At 26.9% G+C, this 18,660-nt stretch overlaps 1 protein-coding gene across 1 annotated transcript in view; it reads left to right on the forward strand.

The window, feature by feature from the left end:
- LOC123297756 (AT-rich interactive domain-containing protein 5B-like) overlaps positions 1-18,660 on the forward strand; it is a 187,958-nt gene that overhangs the window by 135,831 nt on the left and 33,467 nt on the right. The window lies entirely within an intron of this gene.

The following is an 18,660-nucleotide window of genomic DNA, read 5'->3' on the forward strand; positions in this document are numbered from 1 at the left end:
AAAAAACTTACATTAATTTATTTTTTGCCACAAATTCATACCAGTTTGGAGAAGGCTCCAAGGAAAACCGTAATTTAATAGAAAGTGTTCTTAAATACGTTTTAAGCGCGAGTTTAAACAAGTGAAAACAAACAATTGACTGAGTTAATTGTTGAAATACCATGTAAAGACAGAGTTGATTAAACGTTTGTTTTTTTAGGTCATAATATAAACTATATAATTTGCGCCTAATTTGGTACGGGTAAACAGTGATGTTTACGAAAAAATGTTTCAAACAAAAGTTGTTTATTTTTTTATAAGGAACATTTTTTTCACATAAACTTTTGTTCTATCTCGAACGGTTTACAAAATGGTTCCTACGAGCCCAATACCCAATTGACCTATGTTGCTCATTTACGAACTCGACCTCACTTTTTATGTCCTGAGCTTGATATCTCTTTTCGTTTTTGAGTTATCGTGTTGACAGACAGACGAACAGACAACCGGAAATGGACTAATTAAGTGATTTTATGAACACCTATACCAAAATTTTGTTCGTAGCATCAACATTTTTAAGCGTTACAAACTTGGGACTAAACTTAGTATACCTTACATATTTCATATACATGGTATAGAAATTAGCCTTGTTACATAATAAAGCGTACCTTCAAAAACTCTTCAATATAGGATTTATATGTTAAAAATGCTTAAAAAGTTCAAATCGCGAGATTGAGATGCATATACACGATTTAAAGATGATCCTAAATGAAAATTGCCTGCATATTTGAAACTTCCACTCTATTGAAATTGTGAACAATTTATAATATTATATACATATATTATAACATATTGTTATTTATAACCATATTTGTTGGGAAGAAAACGTTTCATAACATAACTTGTATTCTGGAAAATCCCTTTTCATATACAAAACTTAATAGACATTATTGTTATATACAAATTTTATTTTCTACATCAAAATGCATAAAATATAAAATGCAAAATAAAATGTTTACCAAAATTTTCGATGCCTTTTTATTAGCAAAATCAACATATTGAAGTACTTTTTCAAAAAAAGTGGAATATCCTATTCAAATTCTAAAAATTAAAAATTCAAGTTTTAGAAACATTCATGTAAACGTATTTTAATTGTTAAACTAATTTCAATATTTTTCAATTTTTTGTTTGATTCCTTCTTTTCATTTATCTTGTAAACATTTATAAAAAGATCAATCTGTAATTTTCCATAAAATAAAAGGCAAAAAACCAGCTCCATTTATTAAAAATATAATACCAATGAATCCGTTGAATACAAGCCATTAAATTAAGCTCTAATTCACAAATTGCTTTGAAGTGTTATATTTTTGAAGATTTAATGAATATTTTTTCTAATTATAGTATTTTTTTTGTTACAGGTAAGAAGTTAACTAATTCAAAAGAATTTCAAATAAAAATCAGGGTTTATACATGAAAGTAATAACAGATTCGAATAATCAGTAGTGGATTAAGTTCTTGAAATCTTAGACCAAATTTATGATTTATTTTCAAATGATTTGATTTTGCTTTTTTCCATGAATAGAATAATTTAAGATGTACCTACCGTCCTTTAGATAATCCCTATGTATTATAAATGTGAAAGTAAGTTTGTTTGTTTGTTACGCTTTCAAGCTACTACTCAATGGATTTTAATGAAACTTTACAATCATATATTTCATACATCGGAATATCACATTAGCTTTAATTTATAAAGATAACAAAATAGTTAAATTTATTCTTGACCTTTCACTGCGCCATCTATGAACATGATTGCAAAGCATAATTAAAAAATTGAACAAGATATTGAACAAATTGAACAAGATATATATGTATATATTCACAAGAATATCCTTTTTCTTCCGAAATTTCAATACTCTGTATCTAGAAAAAGACGATGCTTTGTCGGCGTGTTGAGAAATTTGCTATTTTTTACCTTATCTACTATTTGGTGAAGTTTAGTGTTACAACTTTGACCACCCTGTACCATATGAGCCAATTACTAATTGGAGCTATGTTACGTATCGCACGTTGTCGTTCTGATTTGATTGCTTTTGGGAGGAAAAACGAAAAAAGTGCAACAAAAAACGGCACAAAAAACCGATATATAGTAAGTTACTTAGGAAACTATAATTTTTTCAATAGGACTTTTCATCATGTCATAAGCGCATGTGCAGAGTTTATTTTTTCGTACTGACAGCAATAAGTAGGACTAAGATAGAAGATATTTGTTATTCATTTTATCACATTGGTTATAAATCATTTAGTACGAAACAAATGTGAATCGTGATTTTAAAATGAAAAGCCCTATTGATTCAGTTTGCTATTATTTTCAGAAAATTCAAAAATTTTATAACTTTCAATTTGTATTCTTGGTCAAAATTTTATATTTTATCATTTAAAAAAATTGAGATGTGAAAATTATCAGAAGTCAAAGATAACAGAGATAATCACATGTATGTCCTTTTTGAAGTAATACTACAGTCAATTTTTGAAATATTTGACTTCTGCAATTAATACTTTAAATTTTCAGAAATATTTTGTAAAAAAAAAAAGTAAGCGCAACTTTTATAATGTACCAAGGTACGAAAGGAATATAGTTCCTGCCGGGTGTCCCACGACACATTTCGTTCTTTTTTTCTATTTTTTCCCATTCTTCTATATAAGATTTGCGAAGAAAATAACTACTTAGCAAAAGTTCAAATTTCAAAAGTAAATGTTGCACTGCTTTTGTGACACCTGCACCCCTTCCTGCCTCACAAACGCGATATTGTAAAATAATTTGTTTACGTAAACAAAAAAACACTGCGTGTACTAACCTTTTTTATAAATTAGGTAAGGAAAAGAAAACGAACGAAAAAAACATGATTTTTCTGTTTTTGTTAATTTATTTTTCCTGTATTTTTCTATTTTTTTAATAAACTTTAACGAAAAGTACAAATTTTATACTATGTAAAGAAAAATATATATTTTTCGTTCAAATAAAAACTTCGTTTTTAACATTTATTCTGTGTATTTTATATGTGTTTGTATGTGATTTACTAGGTTTGACAGCGTGAAAATAATGCATAAAAATAATGCATTTATTTTTTTATTCTTAATTAATTTTGTTTTTTAAAGTACTATAGAGTATCCCCCAGTTATATTCTACTCACGGTTTAATATTTATTTAAATTATTCTTGCGAGCTCTAGATATGAATTGTGGATCATCAAATTGTATGTGAAAGATAGTATTAGATTTGATTTCGTTGACCTAATTTTTTTTTAATAACTTAACTTTACTTACAAATGTGGTTGCGATATATTGACAAACACTAAACGGGCAACCCTAGTATTTTTTTATTTTTACCATTATTATGATCATCTAATACAATATATTATATATATTTTCTTTTGTCTTGTCTAGGTTTTCCCTCTTTCACATTCCTTTTCATCTAACGTATTCGTTATATATATACGATTTTCGTTTGAAATGCTAATTGTTTTGGATGTAAGTGGGTGTGTATATGTGCGTGTGCATGTGTTAAGAGTGTGTAGCAAATAGTGTTTTAACAAAATTTAATACAAATTTTATAATAAATTTGTAATATTTTTTTTGTCTTCAATGCATTTCTGTTTGTTTTTGGAAAAAAAATCTAATAACATTGACGCAATGACGTGATAATCTTCTGTCATATATTTTTAACAAAACTAGTTTCATTTTTGTGGCTGTATTATTAATTTTCCTTTTCGACTTTGTTATACATCTTACAAGTAAATGAAGACAATACATTTTCTTTTTTGACCTTTTTTTTAATCAATTATTACTTTTTTTTTACAATTTATCTTTGGTAAAAAAAATAGCATATTTGACGAAGTTTTAGAAATAATCTCAGATTATCAGACGATGGTTATAGATCCCATAAAAAGTGATTTAAGTATAAGTTTTTCAAAGAGTTAATTGGAAATAATCGATGTAAATAACGCATCAAAACGGTATTTGTAATTTTGGTACCTATATCCTTTGATCTGAAAAAATAGGCCTTTGTCCTGATGTCGATTTTAATGTATCTTTCGTTAAAATTTGAAAAAGTACGAGAATAGAGTACAATATCTGAAATAATAAGATCTGATGTATTTGAAATTCTGTCTAAAATTTATATCTGAAGGACCAAAACAAACAAAGATCGCAAAACGCCTTCTTTTTATGTTCTTTCCGAAAATATATCACAAAATAGAAAAAAATTTAGGGAAACATTTTTTTCTCCAAAATCACTGCCACCCAAAAAAAACCCACTACCGAATAAATAATATTTTATTTAAATTTAGTTAAACGTATTTTTTTCTTTAATATATTTTTTTTTGTCGTCAATTAATTGTGCGGTAAAAAAACCACTTTCATTGTAATGTAGCCCGCATTTTAAATGTCATTTTTTTAACGCACTAACACTTTTGTTTCTTGCAATAAAAATGGATAGGTTGGTTCTATTGAAATGGAAATTATGACACGTTTTTATACATATTTATCGATTCAGAGTTTTTATTATTTTTTAAATTATAGTCTGCAGATTTCTTATAATAACTAAAAATTATTCTTCATTTTTATCATATCTTGATTTAACTTCCAAAAATATTTAAGGCTTATCGAGTATTTATAAAATATACCTTAACTTTTATCAAGAACTAATAATGGGTTTGTAAGGAAAACAGTTTAAATTTGGTAAGCGACAGTGCAGGATTTATGAATTTAAGGTAATTCACTCGTGAAATGACTTATTTTTTGGGATTTAGAAAATAGAAACTTATCTATATACCTCGCGGTTCTTTTTTGGTTCCTACACGAAAAATGGTTCCTACACGATTTGTCAAATAATTAAGCAAAAAAAAAAAATATTGATTATGTGTGTATTACGTATACAGACACTGTCTTACCATTGTACACTGTTGACACAAAATAGTGGTTGAATATAAGAGAATATTTTTATGGAATGGACCATAACGAGTGAACTACCTTAAAAAATTAATAATGACTAATATTGATACTTTTCCGATGCGAAAAGAGGTAAGAGAACTTGCTCCCAGGTAAAATATTATGACTTTGATCTTACAGCAATATTTTACATGTTTATAAATAAAACAAATAATTTTTTAGCTAGGTTTCAAGTGCTTGTTTAGGATTCCGTACCCAAAAACGGGAAAATAGGTGATTATCTTCAAAATTGGTTCAATTTGGAAAAGGCTTTAAGGAAAACGGTAATTTAATGGAGAGTCTTCATGTCTTCATAGATATGTTTGTAAATTTTACTTGTACAGCCTTTTGAATCACACATCTGTATTTTCTTTGCTTCAACCTGTATTTAATAATGATTTTTAAAAAAATACAAAATAAATAATGTATCTTTTGATCCTTCATAGTACATTTTCCCCTATATTATAATAATCAATATTTTCCAATCTATATATTTATTTTTGTAAATACCGGAAAAGTTTTTTTTGTGTGCTATTTTGTTTCCATATTAAACGTATATAGAATAGAGATATATATTCAATAGCATACATTTATTTAAAATTATAATAATAATAATATATATAAACACCTAATTAATTTATTATTAATTCAAATTTTGTAATAAATTATTAATTATTCATAGATAATAATATTAGTATTTTATTAAGTATTTATAAACATACTATTTAAGTATTATATGTGTATGTTTGTATGTTTGTATGTGTGTGTGTGGTAGACAAAGATAAAATATCTACATATTACAACTGCATGTATGTTGTGTTACAGTAATGAAATGGAAATAGTAACATTTTTATAGTTTTATTGGATGCCCGATGTCAGATGGCATGTCAGCTTAAGTACCAATTATACAGAAGAATTTCAATAACTCAAAATTAAAGGAAAATGATAAAAACTTCGAGTTAACGAGTGTTCGACTTAACGAAGAGTTATTTTTATTTTTATTGCTCAATTCTGTTCGATTCCCACCGTCAGAGTAAAAAGTAAATTAACTAATAGTTGTGATTGGCTGGCACTGAAATATAAAGTGACTGGAACGCTCACTGACTGTAGCGGATCTGCGGATAGCGCCAAACGAAGTGTAAGAGAGATAGGTGCAGCATGATTCGAGTGGGTATACGTGTTTCTTTCTAACTCTTCTGTTCATGCTCACCTGGCACATATCTGTACAATCATACAACTTTATAGTCAGTCACTTTCAAACCAGACTGTTGTACGAAAAAAACATCTACACCCGTCATTTTCTTTCTCTGTCTCCTCGCTGACACCAGGCTAGAGAGCTTTTCAGTCTCTATAGTGCATTGTATATGCATGAAGGAGGTGCACGCTGCCTCTCAAAATAATTGAGGAAATGATAAATGAAATACATATATGATATCACAATGGGCTCTATAGCCTAAGCGTGTCCTTCGTGGTCAGCCAATATAACCTAACCTAACCTCGGGTAAGTACAAATAATTCTTCATTATACATACATATTTTACTAACTTACGATTTACGGAGTCTTTTTTTTAGAAATTCGAGTATTTGAGCGTTCAGCAGAAGGCAATTTTCGTTAAGTTCAAATTTTATCGAAAAGTTTTTTCGAGGTTCATTTATCATATTTTTAAAAGTTTACGAAATAAACGCGTTATAACAATATTAATTTTAGAAAAAAAAAGTTTCTAGTAAATGTTATAGGAAATTTGTAGATTTAAAAGTTAAGTTTTTATCATTTTCTTGTTTAAACAAATATTAGAAGACCTATCCTCAAATAGTCAATAAGTAAATCGCCACAGTCGTATAAGTCATAAACGGTTAGTGATACAAAAAAATATTAGTTATTACTATCTACAATAAAGGTTTTTACCATTTTTGGTCTAAAGTGAACGGTTATGGAGATATACCCTAAAATATTTTCCTTAAAATGGAGACACTTCCCCCGCGTATATTTGTAAGGATTTTGTGCATTTACATTCAGTACGTGGTACTGAACCTATTTAAATAAACAAATAACTACTGTAATTTAATGTAGAATTCTCTGTAGTCTGAAGTATAGCTTTCGAAACAAAAGTAATTTAAAAATGATAATAATAATAATAATAATAATTTTTTTCTTATTTACAAAGAATATTAATATAATTTTTAAAGAAAATGGTTTGATTTTCAACGAGTTTTCCATCTCCTTTACTTATAATATTACAAAGTCTTAAATAAAGATAGATATATAATATATTACAGTAAAAATCCTCTATTCATAATCCTATATACAATATCATTTTATATCAGACAAAAAATAAACAAATAAACAAGGAAACAAGAATCGTTTGTAAATGATCCGACAAATTAAAAAATAAATATTATCAATATATTTTTGTTTATAAAGATTTCAATAAAATATCTAGCTCGTTTAAAAATCATAGAATAGTGTCTATCAGAAAAAGAAAAATTATTCATTTTAAACAAAAAATTGAATAACTTTTGAATCGGTAGTCAGTGAAAAATTTCCAAATTTTTGGAGAGGTCTTAAATCAGAACATGAAAAATTCGATTGATTTGATGAGAAAATAACAGCCATACAAAATCTGATGATATTTAACAAGTATGACTTTTTTCAAATTGGAAACGAATTATTTCAAGAATAAAAGATGACTTATAAGCCCAAAAGATTTTCTCATTCAACGAACCCATCTTTTGAAATTATTATCGAAATAAAAATGAAAAAAATAACATGTTCGATAGGTTTTATTGTAGAATGAATAATCAAATAAAAAATAAGATTAATATCATGAAATCACTTTCCAAATTATTGAAAACTTTGAAAAGTTTTTTCATTGTTTATTTTTAATTCGTCTAAATGCCTACGATTGATTGTATTTTTGGTCCCTTGGATGTTATTTTAAACAGTTTTTACTGTATAAATAATATATAAAGTAAAATGTTTGAAATTCTGAAGACGATTCAATTTTATATTAAATTCAGAATCATATGTATGGATGATTACGGTGGTGTAAAGTGTAAGGGGAGAATCTGTTGAACGATGTTAAGGAGAAGTGACTACTATATTATACATATATATATACTGTGTATCATGGTAGTGGTAAAAATATTATGTGTAATGTATGTTCACAATTAGTATGATGCGGCAAAACAAACGTATATAATTATTTTTATAGCATCATAAAAATATCGAACAATATTATTAACAATTCGGGGGATTTTTATGCTATAAAAATCTATATTATATCAGATTTATTAATAATTTTTCGTTCAAGTGCCTAAAATCAAAATATTATTATGGCGTTAAATATACTTTGAATATTTATGTTTGTAACGAGAAAAAAAATTCTTTTTTTACGAGTTCTCTAAAAATATTCTATTATTTTGTTTTATAGATTCTTTTCTGATTATTTTACTAGCTTTACCTCTGTACTTAAATAAACTTTATCTATTTACTTAAAAAGTGAAAATTTCATATAACAGTAGGAAAAATCGTTATTTGTCGAGGAATTTTGAAATATGGTTATTTTGACATCATGTTTCTAAACAATAGAGGCAATATAGAATATTAATAAATTATATTATGTGTAACTAGCAGTTACCCGCTCGCTTTGCTGGTCAATTTCAACTTAAAAAATAAAGACTACCTTTTCATAGTCTTCACTTGACTTACCCTCACTTAACTTCCCTTTTGTTAATAATTTAAAGAGTTTTAATTTTTTGTTGGGGAATCCTATGTTTTTTTGAAAGTCAAATACCACTCATGTTACTCGTATGGACAATGTGCATTCTTTAGGTGAAAACCAAATTTTCATACAAACTTCGCCCCTGTTTTGAACCTCCTTAAGGGTAGAATCCTTTGGAAAATCCTTTCTTATCAGATGCTTTCGTCAAACAAAGAACACACCAAGAAGTTTTAAGTCTCTACGAGCAGCGGTTTGATTCGTCATTTAGTCATCAGTCATTCAGGACAAAGCATTTTATATGTATAGATTTATTAATATTTTATATATAATTTATATAAAATATTAATTAGCGCCTAAACGGATGAAACGATATGTTTTTTTTTCGTTTGAAAAATAATTTAATGAGGATTGTTCTTAGCCTTGTTTTAAATGCGAGTTTAGGGTTCCGCACCCGAAATATTTCTCGGATTTTTTAATTTAGCAAATTTCCCTTGTAAAACAATGAAAAACCACATAAAATTCACAGAATATTGTGGAATTAAATTTAGTAAGTACACAAAAATGTTTTTTATTTAAAGTTTGTTAAAAAACTAATTAATTTATTTAATTTACATAAAGTGATTTCAAATTAAAATTAAAAAGAATCAACATCATATTACTTTATTTATTCAAGTCGTTTGTGAATTTTATAACGGATAGCTGAATGATTGAAGGTCATAGACATAATAATACTAAAAATGTTTTATGGAATGGATTTATTTTATTTCATAGACTTGTATTATTATTTATTTTGAAATAAAAGTTGCAATTGCTACCTCTTTTTTTAAAAGTATTTTCATTGTTGGAAAGGCTTTTGGACTGGTTTGTGTAAACCTGTAAACCGTTTCAGATTTTGAATAGGTATTTCTAGTTCTAGAACCCGTAAAAAGTTTTAACAAATTAAAAATTTTCGATTTAAATAAGTCATCAAAAAGCTAGGTAATTGTAGCGTGAGGTGTGCTCCACTTGTTAATTTACTTGCTTGTGATATCATAAGCAATTAAGTAAACAAGCACCCAGTGTCTCATATTATGTTGTATTCATATTCAAACGATTTTTCAATATTTTTAATACGAGGCATGCTCTAAAATTTTTAATCACAAGCAAATAGATAAACAAACAGCCATCCAAAATCGTTTTCGATCATGCGATATTAGCTAAAAAAATTGAAAATGTGACGAGTTTTTTGAATCAATATTTTATTACTTTTTTGTCAGATACTATTTTTTAACCGTTAAGGTTAAGTTAAAGTAGCACTTAAAAGTGATTAAGAGTAAGAAAAAAAGTCAGCTTGGGAAAAGTGAATATTTATTGCTGATAATCTAAATGTCAAACGCATTATTTAAATAACTGGAATATTTGACATTGAAATATAAATTAGATTTTATTATAAATTATATTTTTATTTAATTTTACCTGTCATTTTTATGACAGAAATCACTGCAATTCGCTACTTCAACAAATTGTAAAGTGAAAGTAAATTTCTACCTTTTTGACTTGAGGTAGAGGCTATGTGCCTAGGAATCAAAATAATCTGGCCTTTTTAACCGCTAAGACTTTCTTGCCGGTATAATCAATACAAAGTTGGTGTTATTGAATTAAGTGGATAATTTCTTAGAGTTTAAAACCACGCTATAGATTTATGGAAACCAGTCCCCGATTTGTCCCTTTCACAAACTTTACGTCAGATTTTAAATGCTAGAATACATTATCCTTACTCGTTTCTTATTTATGCTTTAAAATTATTTGCGTTTCAGATTTGTTTCAAAAATTTTATTTTTACCATTAATATTTTTAAGCGATACAAACTTTTAAATTCATACAGCTCTCATTTAACGATTGTAAGCTATCTCGTTAGCCATATAAAATATATGAAGGAAGAAGGGTTTTTATGGACGTTCTTATGTATAAAACAAAGAATGGATGTGTCCTGTCCTTTGTGTTATGGTTATATGTTACTGCGTGTGATTGGTATTGCATGTGTACAACTTCAAGTGATGAGTCTGATTGGCTGTTTTCATGAATACACATATACAATCCCTCTTTGTTTTATACATAAGAACTCTTCCTAATTCATATAATATAAATGGCTAACGATATGGTTTACAAACAGTATATAACATATTCCTACGCTATAAAAACGGGAATTTTAAGAAACAATCGCTAGATGTATTTTTGTTTTTAATAAAGTTTTATCTTCTTATTCTTTACGATTTTAAATCTCTGATTATTGAATTTAAAGATTCATAACAAAACACTGTACCTTCGTGAATTGAAGTGATTTTGAAAATCACAATACTTGGTTTCAAAATTTTGTAATCGTGTTAAAATAAAAATAAGCATCACGCTCAAACTTCTACATAAAAAAGCAGAAAATAGTAAATAGTGAACCATACTTTTGACTACATTCTATCCTTGTTTACAAATATACGTTAGAGAGAAATGGGTATATTAAAGAAATAAAAATACGTTTTGTTAAACATGAACACACTATCATAAAAACACATTTTTATTTACATACATTTTAAAAAGTAATATTGTTATGAATTTTTCTTCTAATTTACTAATTAAATTTAAGGGATAATTATACATGTTTTTTAAATATAAACAACTTTGATGTTTACTTATTTATTATGTAATAAAACTACAATTTATATAAAATAAAGTTTTTTGTTGTTAATAATTCACAAATACATAAATAATAATTCACAGGAAAATTTTTTATTTACCATAACGCACATGCAGAATGCATTTCTAAACGTACGAACAAATTGTATAGGAAATTCTAATACTTCCAAAATTTTCATAATCACCAAATTGAGTTGGGACTGTCGATGGTTAAATAATTAAAATAACATAACGGACAATTTATTATAAAAATAATAATAAAATAAAGTTCGAAAACTAAAACCCCGACAATTATAGAATCGCGCTCTTAAAAGTATGCAAACAAGAAAATATTTTCATCTGAAATTGTTATGATAAGTAAAATCGTCATTACAATCGGGGGACCTCTTTTCGTTCCTGTGAAAAACTGTTAAATCTTAGTCCCCCGACTGTAATGACGATTTTACTTATCATAAAAATTTCAGATAAAAATATTTTCTTGTCTTCATAGTTTTAAGAGCGCGATTCTGTAATTGTCGGGGTTTTAGTTTTCAAACTTTATTTTATTTAAACCATTTTGAGGTTATATAATTTCGTGAGAAAGTATAACAACACGTATAGTTGAAAAGTGCTATCATAGCATTATGACGATACCTCATTTGTCAAATTATGATAAGTAGTTTAGAAGCTCGGAAGGGACAGGCGAAAATACATACATTTTAAACTATTTTGCAGTTATAATTTCGGGATTAAGTGTAACAATATATATATTTTGGACAAAAGTTAATTACGTCCTTTAATTTAACACCAAACACGCTATAATTAAATCGAAATTTGTTTTTCGGTCATAACTTTATGTCGAGGGCACCATATTCAATTTAATGTGACGCCACATATAACCAGCGGGCAATCAAGACGCTTCTAACGATACCTCATTTGTCAAATTACGGTAAGTAGTTTAGAAGCTAAGTGCGAACAGATGAACATAACATACATATCGGTCAAACATATAACCTTCGCCATTGTATAGTCAGGGTAAAAATTGATGCACTTCTATAAAATAGTAAACCCATACTAAAAAATATCAATATTTTGAAAACAATTATTTTAAATTCTAAAATAAAAATGTTTTAGTCCGATGGACAGCACCCTTTTTGTAAAATAATTAATATATAGTTACTTGTATAGTGGCTTTCTTTTGGCGAGTCTACCAAACTTTCTACGACTTTTTTCGAAAGTACTTCGTTTTCAAATGAGCATTATAACGTTATTTTAAACTCTCGGTCTGAAAAAATTCAGCAGGGAATTTATCGGATACTATGACCACTTCAATTCAGCATAAATGAACTATGCATGTATTGAAAATAAAAAAACTCTAATACAGAAGGTTCTGCGTGTTAAACAAGCTCATCGGTGCAGTATTTTGTCGGATAAAATATTTTATCGTTTAATAATATAAATGCTATCAAGTGGTCATAGTGCTCTGCTGCGTTTTTTCAGACCGATAGCTTAAATATGACGTTATAATGCTCATTTGAAAACTCTGAGAGAAAGTTTGGTTTATTTGCCAAAAAGAAAACCACTCACGAAGTTTCAAGTATGTATTAATCATTTAACAAAGAAGGTGCCGTCCCACGGACTATTTGTTTACATTTTTACAAGTAAAAATGTTAATGATATTTTAAACTGGAAAATTTTTAGAAAAATATATAATTTTATGAATTTCTTCAAGGTTTGATTATTTTTAAATAAATTTAAAATTTTATAATTTTCTAATAATTTGTTAATATGCACTATTTTAAGAAATATCTTTATATAGGGGTTGAAATAAAAATGTCATTGAACTGAATGGAAAAAATTTTTATTATTATTTATATAAAAAAAAAAAAAAAGTAAAATAAAATAATAAGAACGAACAGCTGAGTTAGTTTGCTTGTCGTTGTTGCTGCTTACTGTCTGAATAACATACCTGCACCACTCCACTCCAAAGGTGACTTTTTTTTCTTCTTTTTAGAAGCAACTTTTATTTTACTTCGTTTTCTGTTTTTTAAGTTCTTTTATTTATGTATGATTAGAGTTCCGTACCTGAACAAAAATAACAGACCTGAATTTAATTGGATCAAAATAAACTTATTTTATTATTTTGTTAAATACCGAACACCCCACGCTTTTTTATTTGAATTTAGCATTCTATTTAAAAATTATATTGTAATTTTGTTAGTTCAAACGTCGTTAAAATCGCATTTTCTTAATTTTTTTTTAAATAATATCATTTACTAGACAAGATATTAGTCAATATTTAGTTTACGCTGTATGTATCATATTGAAAATCATCAATTATAATCGAGAGACCATGATGTAAATAAATATCGTATACATGATTAAAAGTAAACAAAAACTAAAAGTAATAATAATAATATTATTTCGTTTTAGTACAGAAAACTTTATGGTACTGTCTAACTCACACTTAACCAGTATTTTAAACAAGATTGTATTTTTATATTATGATTTACGTTAAGGGGTGAATTAATATCCTTTTGTTTTAATTATAATTTACAACGACTCTCACCAGGAAAGTATTTTATTTGTAATAATTAAATTATTATTATTTTTTACAAAATCATAATAATAATATAATTCATTGATAGTTTAAAAATAAAAGAAACAAACAAGACAGTCTCGAGATCAAATTTCACGCATGAAATAATTCCAAGTTGTTATTTTTAAAATAGTATTTATTTTATTTGAAAAATGGACGTTTGTCATTTGTAATGGACCATGGCAAATTAAATTTAAACATAAACACACTTTGGGAGAGGGGAGTTTTTTTTAAATATGTTGTTGATTTGTCGCCTTTTCGATTATGTGTAGTCTTAAGGTGATTATAAACCTACATTATTGTAAAAAAGTTTTGGTTTATTGCACGGTACATATATATAAACCAAATACATGCTTTGTAGTCAAGTAATGAGTTAAGCTTTTCAATACCACGCAACTAATTAAATATGTAATATATTGTGTGCAAGTGTTGCTTATAAATTTGATAATAAAGATATTTCTCTTCAATCATCAATAGTCTAACTATAGTTGTCTCTGTTCATCAAATGATGGATTTTCGATGAACTCATAATTAAATTGAAATTTTGTTGTTATATCATCGACAATCTTATTTTTTTATGGTAATATTATAAACTACAAGATTTTTTAAATGTATTAGATAGTTTTTTTATCACACTCTCTAGATTTTTGATATAGAAATATCCAATTGAAAGGGATGACCTATATGATTCATCATTTTTTCAGCCAACTTTGAACGATAAAATAATAATAAAAAGCCCGATGATCTAGGAATTTTTTGTGATTTTTGGAAACTTTGTTAATCAAAAATTTATTTATAAAGTTATATTGAAATCCCTAATATTAATCAATCTTTGCATATCTCCTTAAGTTTCGGTAGGTTATCATCGTATAACATGCCGTACGACTGGAAGCACTTTGAACTATCTTATATATTACTAGCAGTTACCCACCCGCATCGCCGGGAAATTTTTTCTTTAAGAACATAGAGTGGCCGCGTTTTCGCATTATAGCCTTCTCTTCCTTTAGCCTCACTTAATTCCCTTTTTGCTCGCCTTTTAATGGGTTTTAATTTTTTGGTGTGGACTGACAATATAGTTTTCTATAGGTGAAATAATTTTCAAACTCAGTTAAGTGGACTCAAAAGTGATGAATTTGCATACGAAATTTTATCCCCTATTTGAATCCTTTAGGAGTATAATTTCGGAAAATCTTCCTTCTTATCGGACGCCTGCATAACACAAAAAACACACTCTCCAAGTTTCAGGTCATTACGATCCGCGGTTTAGGCTGTGCGTTGATCCGTCAGTTTGTCAGTCAGTCAATCAGTTATTCAGGGCAAAGCATTTTATATGTATTGGACAAAGCATTTTATATGCCTGATCTTACCTCTCATATAGACTAACGATCTAAAAATGTACCGCTTAGAGAAAAACAGGTTAGAGAAATAATATTAAGATTTAATTTTTTTTATTATGTAATTTGCATATCATATCTGTAATAGAATTGTCTATAAATAAAAAGAGAATAAACTTTAACTTATATATTATTTACCAACATTACTACACTGTACTGTTCATCAAACATTCTAATTTTTCTTTTTCTTTGTTTCAGGTAAGATAAGAAAATTCATTACCATGAAAAGTCAAATGAAAGTTGAAAACAATCAAGTAAAATACGTACGTGATTTATTCAAGCTGGTAGATTGAGACTAGGGTAATAAAATCAATCATTATTTCATAATTGGAATTCTATTTTTTTTAAATTAACTGAGTAAGGCAAATCGTATCTTTGAGCTTACTTGTGAGATCGAAGACAATCATTTTGTGAATGAAGAGTATATCTTCAGTAAAATGATCATATTTTAGCTTCTATATTACAAACGAAATAAGTATTTTACTTATAGCGTTTTCAAGTAGTTGTGTATAATGCACTTACATTAAGTATTATTGTTATTACAAAGTGATCATAAATAACTGAATCATAAATAACTGAAGTTACAAAATAAGATAGTCATATCATTGTTACTCAATCTCACTGTATTTCTATGAAATTTTTTTTATTTAAAATGACACTGCACTTCCCTTACATATTGATCTTTTGAATCGGGATTTACATCTATTTTTGAGAAATTTCTCAATTAGATTCTAGAGTGCTAATAAATAACCAAAAAAAATGTTTTTAGTCAATCGATTAGTGCCATAAAAATGCATTTAAATTTTACATTCTCAAACTCTCGAACAATGATAATTAATTGCTCTCTGATCAAGACGTCATACAGCTATGTAAAAAAATTATAATGTAATAAACATGGCCGGCTACTATGGTGTTTAAAAACAGATTAAAAAACAGAAAACTTTAAATTTAATGAATTTTATAATTTATTTGGTTATTTTATGAACTAAAACTAACATTTTCCAAATGCTTTTTGCCTAAGCCACCTCAATAATAAATTTTTAGATTTTTTCTCTTGTAGAGAAAAATTCCATATTGTTTTGGTCCATTTTTGATTTGGCCAGAGTTTTCTAAAAGGGAAAATGAACATTTGAAGAAAGCATTACGATTGAAATGTACGTGCCAAAATGAATAACTTTCGCCAGGTTCGATCTGATAGTAAAACAGAAAATTTTTCATTTTTTTAAAACTTCTATTTTTAGTTTATTTTGATTAAATATTCTAAAAAACCTATAGAAGATTTAGTGGTTGTTACACTTTAGGAAGGTAGTTCTTTCCCTACAATCCAGTATAAAATTATTTGCTTACTATCCATTGTATACGTATATACATAACTATACAACTACACTAAGTTTTCTACTGCTTACTGTAGTGTACACTACTACAATCACATACAATACAATTAATACACATAGACACCCCTCCATTAAAATTAATACTGTAAACGTAATATTTAATTTAGTATTTCAAGGAAACTAAACGGTAAATAATTTAAATGATTTTAAATATTATACTTTTTCAAATATTAGTTTTTTTGTCAAAACGGTAACTTGCCTTCACAATTAAAAAGTTTGCCATTTTCACGCGCTTTTCCTATGTAACGTGTATTAAAATTGTCATTTTTAATTGCAATTATCTTATGTTAGGCGCGAAAAATTATCTTTAAATTTTAACAGCGTGTGTATTAGAATTTTCATTACTTACATCAAGAGTTTTGAAGATATTGCTTAAATGACCCAACTACCTTAATGTATAAGCTTCATGAATGATATTACAGTTGCCTATCTATAAAATAAGTTAAACCAACAAGACATGCTATAATAATACATGAGCGGTTAGAGTTTAGTATATTTAATCGTCACGAATGAATCATTTTTAATTTAAGTCAATGCACGAATTAGTCAACGGAAATTGTGTTAATTTAAACAAATATATTTATTATTATTATTATTTATTTAAAAAAATAAAAATATTATTTTTAATATCACGTATATCTATTAATAAGAGTTTATTTTTTTGATAAAATCATAAAAGTAAAAAAAAAAAGTATGTATTATGATTTTTCATTAATTATTGTTTTTAGAATACAATTAATTTAAAACATAACATACAAAAATAGAAGCTCTACCGGAAATCAAATTTGTATTCGTTTATTACATAAGTGAATTACAAAACAATTTAACGCTATCTAAACAAGTTTCTATTTTCGAATAAAAAAGTAGGGTTTGATTGACATTGCTGTTGCATACACGAAATATGGGAGAATCCTTGAAAGTTTTCAACGCAAATTATATTTGTTAATTTTATAAGCTGTTATTAATTTTGAAATATTAAAAAACTTTTAATGAATTCGTAAGTTCCATAAATTGAAACATCTTTAAATAATTCAATTTACTATTTTCGAGCAAACCGTGAGAGAAATCGAGTCTTTCAGAGTATTGTTTTTGTAGTTAAAATAATTAAAATAAAATTTATATTGAAAATTCCTAACATCCATTGCCAGTACCTTTCAGTAAAATGGCATACTCTTGTTTAATACTATTTTACTAAAAACTATTTCCGAATTTCAGTTTCAGTTCAGTTTTCACTTGCAAAATTTTATTTTGAACATATCATAAAATTAACAATCCGGGGCTATGAAAGTCAAACTCCAGTAACTCTGATCAAGTAAATTATTGTACAAAATATACTCTGCAATTTGACTAAGAAATTTTTCCATTTACAATAGTACTAAATTTGTTTATTTTGTGTTTTTACCTCGTCTGTTGAATGTTCATAAAGGCTCATAAAAAGTGGGCAATAGATAAAACTATAATAAATTTTAAACAATAATAATCAATAGATTAAAATTATTTTTTATCTCTTTGCTTATGATAAATATTTACTAACCCTAAAAAGTCCAAACTTTTGGTTCCTACATTTTTTTCACTCGATTTTATAGTCGAATGAAAATGTAATGCAATCGAAGCCTTGCAGAGACCGCAGATACATACATTTTTTTACTGAGCATGAAAGCATTTTAGACACATACAAATAAAGAGATAATGAAATTTTAGAATAAATTTTCAGAATTAATAAAAATTTAGCAGAAGAATGTTTATAAAAACTAGTCTCCAACGAAGTATGTTCAGACGGCTATAATTTTTTTAATACAACTACACAAAAATGTAAATTTATATTTGATACAAATTATGAACCTGACACACAGATGTGCTTTTATTAGATATAAAGATACTTTGAATATAATTAAATATCGGTAGCCAGTAAGTGCCGCTTCATTTAAATTGTAATAAAATTTA

The sequence above is a fragment of the Chrysoperla carnea genome, chromosome 4, assembly GCF_905475395.1.
Source record: "Chrysoperla carnea chromosome 4, inChrCarn1.1, whole genome shotgun sequence".
NCBI classification, from domain to species: domain Eukaryota; kingdom Metazoa; phylum Arthropoda; class Insecta; order Neuroptera; family Chrysopidae; genus Chrysoperla; species Chrysoperla carnea.